The sequence below is a fragment of the Eschrichtius robustus genome, chromosome 12 (genome assembly GCF_028021215.1).
Source record: "Eschrichtius robustus isolate mEscRob2 chromosome 12, mEscRob2.pri, whole genome shotgun sequence".
NCBI lineage: Eukaryota > Metazoa > Chordata > Mammalia > Artiodactyla > Eschrichtiidae > Eschrichtius > Eschrichtius robustus.
The window spans coordinates 86149822-86162222 of record NC_090835.1 but is presented as its reverse complement, the minus strand read 5'-3'; positions in this window follow the sequence as shown (position 1 = coordinate 86162222).

The following is a 12401-nucleotide window of genomic DNA, read 5'->3' as shown; positions in this document are numbered from 1 at the left end:
TGTACCGTTTTTCTAGGATCCACATATATACGTTAATATACGATATTTGTTTTTCTCTTTCTGACTTACTTCACTTTGTATGACAGTCTCTAGATTCATCCACGTCTCTACAAATGACCCAATTTCGTTCTTTTTTATGGCTGAGTAATATTCCATTGTATATATGTACCACATCTTCTTTATCCATTCATCTGTCGATGGACATTTAGGTTGCTTCCATGACCTGGCTATTGTAAGTAGTGCTGCAATGAACATTGGGGTGCATGTGTCTTTTTGAATTACAGTTTTCTCTGGGTATATGTCCAGTATTGGGATTGCTGGGTCATATGATAATTCTATTTTTAGTTTTTCAAGAAACCTCCATACTGTTCTCCATAGTGGCTGTATCAATTTACATTCCCACCAACAGTGCAAGAGGGTTCCCTTTTCTCCACACCCTCTCCAGCATTTGTTGTTTGTAGATTTTCTGGTGATGCCCATTCTAACTGGTGTGAGGTGATACCTCATTGTGGTTTTGATTTGCATTTCTCTAATAATTAGTGATGTTGAGGAGCTTTTCATGTGCTTCTTGGCCATCTGTATGTCTTCTTTGGAGAAATGTCTGTTTAGGTCTTCTGCCTATTTTTGGATTGGGTTGTTTGTTTTTTTAATATTGAGCTGCATGAGCTGTTTGTATATTTTGGAGTTTAATCCTTTGTCCATTGATTCGTTTGCAAATATTTTCTCCCATTCTGAGGGTTGTCTTTTCGTCTTGTTTGTAGTTTCCTTTGCTATGCAAAAGCTATTAAGTTTCCTTAGGTCCCATTTGTTTATTTTTGTTTTTATTTCCATTACTCTAGGAGGTGGATCAAAAAAGATCTTGCTGTGATTTATGTCAAAGAGTGTTCTTCCTATGTTTTCCTCTAAGAGTTTTATGATGTCCAGTCTTACATTTAGGTCTCTAATCCATTTTGAGTTTATTTTTGTGTATGGTGTTAGGGAGTGTTCTCATTTCATTCTTTTACATGTAGCTGTCCAGTTTTCCCAGCACCACTTATTGAAGACACTGTCTTTTCTCCATTATATATCCTTGCCTCCTTTGTCATAGATTAGTTGACCATAGGTGCGTTGGTTTATCTCTGGGCTTTTATCCTTTTCCATTGATCTATATCTCTGTTTTTCTGCCAGTACCATACTGTCTTGATTACTGTAGCTTTGTAGTATAGTCTGAAGTCAGGGAGTCTGATTCCTCCAGCTCCGTTTTTTTCCCTCAAGACTGCTTTTCCTATTCGGCATCTTTTGTGTCTCCATACAAATTTTAAGATTTTTTGCTCTAGTTCTGTAAAAAATGCCATTGGTAATTTGATAGGGATTGCATTGAATCTGTAGATTGCTTTGGGTAGTATAGTCATTTTCACAATGTTGATTCTTCCAATCCAAGAACATGGTAGATCTCTCCATCTGTTTGTATCATCTTTAATTTCTTTCATCAGTGTCTTATAGTTTTCTGCATACAGTTCTTTTGTCTCCTTGGGTAGGTTTATTCCTAGGTATTTTATTCTTTTTGTTGCAGTGATAAATGGGAGTGTTTCCTTAATTTCTCTTTCAGATTTTTCATCATTAGTGTATAGGAATGCAAGAGATTTCTGTGCATTAATTTTGTATCCTGCAACTTTACCAGATTCATTGATTAGCTCTAGTAGTTTTCTGGTGGCATCTTTAGGATTCTCTATGTATAGTATCATGTCATCTGCAAACAGTGACAGTTTTACTTCTTCTTCTCCAATTTGTATTCCTTTTATTTCTTTTTATTCTCTGATTGCTGTGGCTAAAACTTCCAAAACTATGTTGAATAATAGTGGTGAGAGTGGACAACCTTGTCTTGTTCCTGATCTTAGAGGAAATGCTTTCAGTTTTTCACCATTGAAAATGATGTTTACTGTGGACTTGTCATATATGACCTTTATTATGTTGAGGTAGGTTCCCTCTATGCCCACTTTCTGGAGAGTTTTTATTATAAATGGGTGTTGAATTTTGTCAAAAGCTTTTTCTGCCTCTATTGAGATGATCATATTTTTTTTATTCTTCAGTTTGTTAATATGGTGTATCACATTGATTGATTTGCGTATGTTGAAGAATTCCTGCATCCCTGGGATAAATCCCACTTGGTCATGGTGTATGATCCTTTTAATGTGTTGTTGGATTCTACTTGCTAGTATTTTGTTGAGGATTTTTGCATGTATATTCATCAGTGGTATTGGTCTGTAACTTTCTTCTTTTGTAGTATTGATTTGTGACCCTATCACATCTATCACAAGTAGATGTGATCTATCCTGGAGAATGTTCTGTGCGCACTTGAGAAGAAAGTGTAATCTGGTGTTTTTGGCTGAATGTCCTATAAATATCAATTAAATGTATCTGGTCTATTTTGTCATTTAAAGCTTGTGTTTACTTAGTGTTTGTGTTTGTGTTAAAGTCCCCCACTATTATTGTGTTACTGTCAATTTCTTCTTTTATAGCTGTTAGCAGTTGCCTTATGTATTGAGGTGCTCCTATGTTGGGAGCATGTATATTTATAATTGTTATATCTTCTTCCTGGATTGACACCTTGATCATTTTGTAGTGTCCTTCCTTATCTCTTGTACCGTTCTTTATTTTAAAATCTATGTTATCTGATATGAGTATTGCTACTCCAGCTTTCTTTTGATTTCCATTTGCATGGAATATCTTTTTCCATCCCATCACTTTCAGTCTGTATGTGTCCCTAGGTCTGAAGTGGGTGTCTTGTAGACAGCATATATATGGGTCTTGTTTTTGTATCCATTCAGCGAGCCTGTGTCTTTTGGTTGGAGCATTTAATCCATTCACGTTTAAGGTAACTATCGATATGTATGTTCCTATTACCATTTTCTTAATTGTTTGGGTTTGTTTTTGTTGGTCCTTTTCTTCTCTTGTGTTTCCCAGTTAGAGAAGTTCCTTTAGTATTTGTTGTAGAGCTGGTTTGGTGGTGCTGAATTCTCTTAGGGTTTGCTTGTCTGTAAAGCTTTTGATTTCTCCATCGAATCTGAATGAGATCCTTGCTGGGTAGAGTAATCTTGGTTGTAGGTTCTTCCCTTTCATCACTTTAAATATGTCCTGCCATTCCCTTCTGGCTTATAGAGTTTCTGCTGAGAAATCAGCTGTTAACCTTATGGGAGTTCCCTTGTATGTTATTTGTCCTTTTTCCCTTGCTACTTTCAATAGTTTTTCTTTTTCTTTAGTTTTTGCCAATTTGATTACTGTGTGTCTCAGCGTGTTTCTCCTTGGGTTTATCCTGCTTGGGACTCTCTGCACTTCCTGGACTTGGGTGGCTATTTCCTTCCCCATGTTAGGGAAGTTTTTGACTATAATCTCTTCAAATATTTTCTCGGGTCCTTTCTCTCTTCTCCTTCTGGGACCCCTATAATGCAAATGTTGTTACATTTAATGTTGTCCCAGAGGTCTCTTAGGCTGTCTTCATTTCTTTTCATTCTTTTTTCTTTATTCTGTTCCACAGCAGTGAATTCTACCATTCTGTCTTCCAGGTCACTTATCCGTTCTTCTGCCTCAGTTATTCTATTGATTCCTTCTAGTGTAGTTTTCATTTCAGTTATTGTATTGTTCATCTCTGTTTGTTTGTTCTTTAATCCTTCTAGGTCTTTGTTAAACATTTCTTGCATCTTCTCGATCTTTGCCTCCATTCTTTTTCCGAGGTCCTGGATCATCTTCACTATCATTATTCTGAATTCTTTTTCTGGAAGGTTGCCTATCTCCACTTCATTTAGTTGTTTTTCTGGGGTTTTATCTTGTTCCTTCATCTGGTACATAGCCCTCTGCCTTTTCATCTTGTCTATCTCTCTGTGAATGTGGTTTTTGTTCCACAGGCTGCAGGATTGTAGTTCTTCTTGCTTCTGCTCTCTACTCTCTGGTGGATGAGGCTATCTAAGAGGCCTGAGCAAGTTTCCTGATGGGAGGGACTGGTGGTGGGTGGAGCTGGCTGTTGCTGTGGTGGTCAGAGTTCAGTAAAACTTTAATCCACTTGTCTGCTGATGGGTGGGGCTGGGTTCCCTCCCTGTTGGTTGTTTGGCCTGAGGCAACCCAACACTGGAGCCTACCTGGGCTCTTTGGTGGGGCTAATGGAGGACTCTGGGAGGGCTCACTCCAAGGAGTACTTCCCAGAATTCTGCCGCCAGTGTCCTTGTCCTCACAGTGAGACACAGCCACCCCCCGCCTCTGCAGGAGACCCTCTAACACTAGCAGGTGGATCTGGTTCAGTCTCCTATGGGGTCACGGCTCCTTCCCCTGAGTCCCAATGTACACACTACTTTGTGTGTGCCCTCCAAGAGTGGAGTCTCTGTTTCCCCCAGTCCTGTCGAAGTCCTGCAATCAAATTTCACAAGCCTTCAAAGTCTGATTCTCTAGGAATTCCTCCTCCCATTGCCGGACCCCCAGGTTGGGAAGCCTGACATGGGGCTCAGAACCTTCACTCAAGCGGGTGGACTTCTGTGGTATAAGTGTTCTCCAGTTTGTGAGTCACTCACCCAGCAGTTATGGGATTTGATTTCATTGTGATTGCACCCCTCCTACCATCTCATTGTGGCTTCTCCTTTGTCTTTGGATGTGGGGTATCTTTTTTGGTGAGTTCCAGTGTCTTCCTGTCGATTGTCCAGCAGCTAGTTGTGATTCTGGTGCTCTCGCAAGAGGGAGTAAGAGCACGTCCTTGTACTCCGCCATCTCGAACCAATCTCTCTCTTTTCTTATTGTTAAGAGTTGTTTGTTTTTTTTGGATATGAAATATCTGAGGTATACTTTATTATGAGATATGTTTTTTTGCCCATATTTTGCCAGGTGTACAGCAGAGTGATTGAATATTTTACAGATTATACTTCATTCAAAGTTATTATAAAATATTGGCTATATTCCCTGTGCTGCACATTACATCCTTGTATCTTATTTATTTATTTTTTTTAATAGAAATATAGTTGGTTTAAAATATTAGTTTCAGGTGTACAACATAGTGATGCAATGTTTTCTTAGATTATACTCTACTTAAAGTTATTATAAAATATTGGCTATATACCTTGTGCTGTACAATATATCATTGTAGCTTATGTATTTTATACATAGTAATTTGTGCCTCTTTTTCTTTTAACACCTTTATTAGAGTATAATTGCTTTACAATGGTGTGTTACTTTCTGTTTTATAACAAAGTGAATCAGCTATACATATACATATATCCCCAAATCTCCTCCCTCTTGTGTCACCCTCCCAACCTCCCTATGCCACCCCTCTAGATGGACACAAAGCACCGAGCTGATCTCCCTGTGTTATGCGGCTGCTTCCCCCTAGCTATCTGTTTTACATTTGGTGCTGTATATATGTCAGTGCCACTCTCTCACTTCGTCCCAGCTTACACTTCCCCCTCCTCATGTCCTCAAGTCCATTGTCTACATCTTCATCTTTATTCATGTTCTGCCCCTAGGTTCTTCAGAACCATTTTTTTTTTTTAGATTCCATATATATGTGTTAGCATGTGGTATTTGTTTTTCTGTTTCTGACTTACTTCACTGTGTATGACAGTCTATAGGTCCATCCACCACACTACAAATAACTCAATTTCGTTTCTTTTTATGGCTGAGTAACATTCCATTGTATATATGTGCCACATCTTCTTTATCCATTCATCTATTGATGGACACTTAGGTTGCTTCCATGTCCTGGCTATTGTAAATAGTGCTGCAGTGATCATTGTGGTACATGACTCTTTTTGAATTACAGTTTTCTCAGGGTATATGCCCAGTAGTAGGATTGCTGTGTCGTATCTATTTTTAGTTTTTTAAGGAACCTCCATACTGTTCTGCATAGTGCCTGTATCAATTTACGTTCCCAACAACGGTGCAAGAGGGTTCCCTTTTCTCCACACCCTCTCCAGCATTTGTTGTTTTTAGATTTTTTGATGATGGCCATTCTGACTGGTGTGAGGTGATACCTCATTGTAGTTTTGATTTACATTTCTCTAATGATTAGTGATGTTGAGCATCCTTTCATGTGTTTGTTGGCAATCTGTATATCTTCTTTGGAGAAATGTCTATTTAGGTCTTCTGCCCATTTTTGGATTGGGTTGTTTGTTTTTTTGATATTGAGCTGCATGAGCTGCTTGTAAATTTTGGAGATTAATACCTTGCCAGTTGCTTCATTTGCAAATATTTTCTCCCATTCTCAGGTTTGTCTTTTTGTCTTGTTTATGGTTTCCATTGTTGTGCAAAAGCTTTTAAGTTTCATTAAGTCCCATTTGTTTATTTTTGTCTTTATTTCCATTTCTCTAGGAGTTGGGTCCAAAACGATTTTCCTGTGATTTATGTCATAGAGTGTTCTGCCTATGTTTTCCTCTAAGAGTTTTATAGTGTCTGGCCTTACATTTAGGTCTTTAATCCATTTTGAGTTTATTTTTGTGTATGGTGTTAGGGAGTGTTCTCATTTCATTCTATCACATGTAGCTGTCCAGTTTTCCCAGCACCACTTATTGAAGAGGGTGTCTTTTCTCCATAGTATATTCTTGCCACCTTTATCAAAAATAAGGTGACCATAGGTGCGTGGGTTTATCTCTGGGCTTTCTATCCTGTTCCATTCATCTATATTTCTGTTTTTGTGCCATACAGTACCATACTGTCTTCATTGCTGTAACTTTGTAGTATAGTCTGAAGTCCGGGAGCCTGATTCCTCTATGTCTGTTTTTCTTTCTCAAGATTGCTTCAGCTATTTGGGGCCTTTTGTGTTTCCATACAAATTGTGAAATTTTTTGTTCTAGTTCTGTGAAAAATGCCATTGGTGGTTTGATAGGGATTGCATTGAATCTGTAGATTGCTTTGGGTAGTATAGTCATTTTCACAATGCTGATTCTTCCAATCCAGGAACATGGTATATCTCCTCATCTGTTTGTATCATCTTTAATTTCTTTCATCTGTGTCTTATAGTTTTCTGCATACAGGTCTTTTGTCTCCTTAGGTGGGTTTATTCATAGGTATTTTATACTTTTTTTTGTAGTGATAAATGGGCGTGTTTCCTTAATTTCTCTTTCAGATTTTTCATCATTAGTGTATAGGGATGCAAGAGATTTCTGTGCATTAATTTTGTATCCTGCTACTTTACCAAATTCATTGATTAGCTCTAGTAGTTTTCTGGTAGCATCTTTAGGATTCTCTGTGTATAGTATCATGTCATCGGCAAACAGTGACAGTTGTACTTCTTCTTCTCCAATTTGTATTCCTTTTATTTCTTTTTCTTCTCTGATTGCTGTGGCTAAAACTTCCAAAACTATGTTGAATAATAGTGGTGAGAGTGGACAACCTTGTCTTGTTCCTGATCTTAGAGGAAATGGTTTCAGTTGTGCACCATTGAGAATGAAGTTTGCTGTGGGTTTGTCACATATGGCCTTTATTACGTTGAGGTAAGTTCCCTCTGTGCCTACTTTCTGGAGGGTTTTTATCATAAATGGGTGTTGAATTTTGTCAAAAGCTTTTTCTGCATCTATTGAGATGATCATATGGTTTTTCTCCTTCAATTTGTTAACATGGTTTATCACATTGATTGATTTGCGTATACTGAAGAATCCTGGCATTCCTGGGATAAACACCACTTGATCATGGTGTATGATCCTTTTAATGTGCTGTTGGATTCTGTTTGTTGAAGATTTTTGCATCTATGTTCATCAGTGATATTGGCCTGTAGTTTTCTTTCTTTGTGACATCTTTGTCTGGTTTTGGTATCAGGGTGATGGTGGCCTCGTAGAATGAGTTTGGGAGTGTTCCTCCCTCTGCTATATTTTAGAAGAGTTTGAGAAGGATAGGTGTTAGCTCTTCTCTAAATGTTTGATAGAATTCGTCTGTGAAGCCATCTGGTCCTGGGCTTTTGTTTGTTGGAAGATGTTTAATCACAGTCTCAATTTCAGTGCTTGTGATTGGTCTGTTTATAGTTTCTATTTCTTCCTGGTTCAGTCTTGGAAGGTTATACGTTTCTAAGAATTTGTCCATTTCTTCCAGCTTGTCCATTCTATTGGGATATAGTTGCTTGTAGTAATTTCTCATGATCCTTTGTATTTCTGCAGTGTCAGCTGTTAGTTCTCCTTTTTCCTGTCTAATTCTATTGATTTGAGTCTTCTCCCTTTTTTTCTTGATGAGTGTGGCTAATGGCTTATTAATTTTGTTTTTCTTCTCAAAGAACCAGCTTTTAGTTTTATTGATCTTTGCTATCATTTCCTTCATTTCTTTTTCATTTATTTCTTATCTGATCTTTATGATTTCTTTCTTCTGCTAAATTTGGAGTTTCTTTGTTCTTCTTTCTCTAATTGCTTTAGATGTAAGGTTAGGTTGTTTATTTGAGATGTTTCTTGTTTCTTGAGGTAGGATTGTATTGCTATAAACTTGCCTCTTAGAACTGCTTTTGCTGCATCCCATAGGTTTTGGGTCGTCGTGTTTTCACTGTCATTTGTTTCTAGGTATTTTTGATTACCTCTTTGATTTCTTCAGTGATCTCTTTGTTATTAAGTAGTGTATTGTTTAGCCTCCGTGTGTTTGTATTTTTTCCAGTTTTTTTCCTGTAATTGATATCTAGTCTCATAGTGTTTTGGTCAGAAAAGATACTTATGATTTCAATTTTCTTAATTTACCAAGGCTTGATTTGTGACCCAAGATATGATCTATCCTGGAGAATGATCCATGAGCACTTGAGAAGAAAGTGTATTCTGTTGTTTTTGGATGGAATGTCCTATAAATATCAATTAAGTCCATCTTGCTTATGTATCATTTAAAACTTGTGTTTCCTTATTTATTTTCATTTTGGATGATCTGTCCGTTGGTGAAAGTGGGGTGTTAAAGGCCCCTACTATGATTGTGTTACTGTCGATTTCCCCTTTTATGGCTGTTAGCATTTGCCTTATGTATTGAGGTGCTCCTATGTCGGGTGCATAAATATTTACAATTGTTATATCTTCTTCTTGGATTGATCCCTTGATCATTATGTAGTGTCCTTCTTTGTCTCTTGTAATAGTCTTTATTTTAAAGTCTATTTTATCTGATATGAGAATTGCTACCCCAGCTTTCTTTTGATTTCCCTTTGCATGGAATATCTTTTTCCATCCCCTCACTTTCAGTCTGTATATGTTCCTAGGTCTGAAGTGGGTGTCTTGTAGACAGCATATATACGGGTCTTCTTTTTGTATCCATTCAGCCAGTCTGTGTCTTTTGGTGGGGGCATTTAATCCATTTACATTTAAGGTAGTTATCGCTATGTATGTTCCTATTATCATTTTCTTAATTGTTTTGGGTTTGTCATTGTACATCTTTTCCTTCTCTTGTGTTTCCTGCCTAGAGAAGTTCCTTTAGCATTTGTTGTAAAGCTGGTTTGGTGGTGCTTAGTTTTCTTTACTTTTGCTTGTCTGTAAATGTTTTAATTTCTCCTTCAAATCTGAATGAGATCCTTGCTGGGTAGAGTAATCTTGGTTGTAGGTTCTTCCCTTTTATTATTTTAAATATGTCCTGCCACTCCCTTCTGGCTTGCAGAGTTTCTGCTGAAAGATCAGCTGTTAACCTTATGGGGATTCCCTTGTATGTTATTTGTTGTTTTTCCCTTGCTGCTTTTAATATTTTTTCTTTGTATTTAGTTTTTGATAGTTTGATTAATATGTGTCTTAGCGTGTTTCTCCTTGGATTTATCCTGTATGGGACTCTCTGCGCTTCCTGGACTTGATTGACTATTTCCTTTCCCATATTAGGGAAGCTTTCAACTATATCTCTTCAGATATTTTCTCAGTCCCTTTCTTTCTCTCTTCTTCTTCTGGGACCCCCTATAATTCGAATGTTGGTGCGTTTAATGTTGTCCCAGATGTCTCTAAGACTGTCCTCAATTCCTTTCATTCTTTTTTCTTTATTCTGCTCTGCGGTAGATATTTCCACTATTTTATCTTCCAGGTCACTTTTCTGTTCTTCTGCTTCAGTTATTCTGCTATTGACTCCTTCTAGAGAATTTTTAATTTCATTTATTGTGTTGTTCATCATTGTTTGTTTGCTTTTTTGTTCTTCTAGGTCCTTGTTAATCGTTTCTTGTATTTTCTCCATTCTATTTCCGAGACTTTGGATCATCTTTACTATCATTACTCTGAATTCTTTTTCAGGTAGATTGCCTATTTCCTCTTCATTTGTTTGGTCTGGTGGGTGTTTGCCTTGCTCCTTCATCTGCTGTGTGTTTCTCTGTCTTCTCATTTTGCTTAACTTACTGTGTTTGGGGTCTCCTTTTTGCAGGCTGCAGGTTTGTAGTTCCCGTTGTTTTTGGTGTCTACCCCCAGTGGCTACGGTTGGTTCAGTGGGTTGTGTAGGCTTCCTGGTGGAGGGTATTGGTGCCTGTGTTCTGGTGGATGAGGCTGGATCTTGTTTTTCTGGTGGGAAGGACCGCATCCGGTGGTGTGTTTTGGAGTGTCTGTGAGCTTATTATTATTTTAGCCTCTCTGCTAATGGGGGGGTGGGGTTTGTGTTCCTGTCTTGCTAGTTGTTTGGCATAGGGTGTCCAGCACTGTAGCTTGCTGGTCATTGAGTGGAGCTGGGTCTTAGTGTTGAGAGGGAGATCTCTGGGAGAGCTTTTGCTGTTTGATATTATGTGGAGCTGGGAGGTCTCTGGTGGATGAATGTCCTGAACTCGGCTGTCCCACCTCAAAGGCACAGGCCTGACACCTGGCCGGAGCACCAAGACCCTGTCAGCCACATGGCTCAGAAGAAAAGGGAGAAAAAATAAATAAAGAAAGAAAAGAAAATAGTTATTAAAAAAAAATTTTTTTTTAATTATTAATAATTAAAAAAATTAAAAAGTAATAAAAAAAAGAAAGAAGAGAGCAACCAAATCAAAAAACAAATCCACCAATGATAACAATCACTATAAAAACTATACTAAAAAACGGACAGACAGAACCCTCAGACAAATGGTAAAAGCAAAGCTCTACAGACAAGATCACACAAAGAAGCATACACATACACACTCACAAAAAGAGAAAAAGGAAAAAAAAATCTATATATATATATATAAAAAAAAGGAAGAGAGCAACCAATCAGTAAAGAAATTTACCAATGATAATAAACTCTAAATACTAAACTAAGGTAAACATAAAACCAGAAACAAATTAGATGCAGAAAGCAAACCCCAAGTCTACAGTTGGGGTAAAGTCCACCACCTCAATTTTGTGATTATTCATCGTCTACTCAGGTATTCCAGAGATGCAGGGTACATCAAGTTGATTGTGGAGATTTAATCCTCTGCTCCTGGGGCTGCTGGGAGAAATTTCCCTTTCTCTTCTTTGTTCGCACAGCTCCTGGGGTTCAGCTTTGGATTTGGCCCCGCCTTTGTGTGTAGGTCGCCTGAGGGCATCTGTTCTTTGCTCAGACAGGACGGGGTTAAAGTAGCAGCTGATTAGGGTGCTCTGGCTCACTCAGGCTGCAGGGAGGGAGGGTACGGAATGCGGGGTGAGCCTGCGACGGCAGAGGCCGGCGTGACGTTGCAGTAGCCTGAGGCACGCCGTGTGTTCTCCCAGGGAAGTTTTCCCTTGATCACAGGACCCTGGCAGTGGCAGGCTGCACAGGCTCCCGGGAGGGGAGGTGTGGATAGTGACTTGTGCTTGCACACAGGCTTCTTGGTGGCTGCAGCAGCCTTAGCGTCTCATGCCTGTCTCTGGGGTCCGCACTGATAGCCACGGCTTGCACCCGTCTCTGGGGCTCTTTTAGGCGGTGTTCTGAATCCCCTCTCCTCACGCTCCCCAAAACAATGGTCTCTTGCCTCTTAGGCAGGTCCAGACTTTTTCCCGGACTCCCTCCCAGCTAGCTGTGGCTCACTATCTCCCTTCAGGCTGTGTTCACACAGCCAACCCCAGTCCTTTCCCTGGGATCTGAGCTCTGAAGCCTGAGCCTCAGCTCCCAGCCCCCACCCGTCCTGGTGGGTGAGCAGACAAGCCTCTCAGGCTGGTGAGTGCCGGTCGGCACGGATCCTCTGTGAGGGAATTTCTCTGCTTTGCCCTCTGCACACCTGTTGCTGCACACTCCTCTGTGGCTCCAAAGCTTCCCCCCCACCACCACCGTCTCTGCCAGTAAAGGGGCTTCCTAGTGTGTGGAAACTTTTCCTACTTCTCAGCTCCCTGCCAGAGGTGCAGGTCCTGTCCCTATTCTTTTGTCTCTGTTTTTTCTTTTTTCTTTTGCCCTACCCAGGTACGTGGGGAGTTTCTTGCCTTTTGGGAAGTTTGAGGTCTTCTGCCAGCGTTCAGTAGGTGTTGTGTAGGAGTTGTTCCACATGTAGATGTATTTCTGATGTATTTGTGGGGAGGAAAGTGATCCCCACGTCTTACTCCTCCGCCATCTTGAAGGTCTCCTCT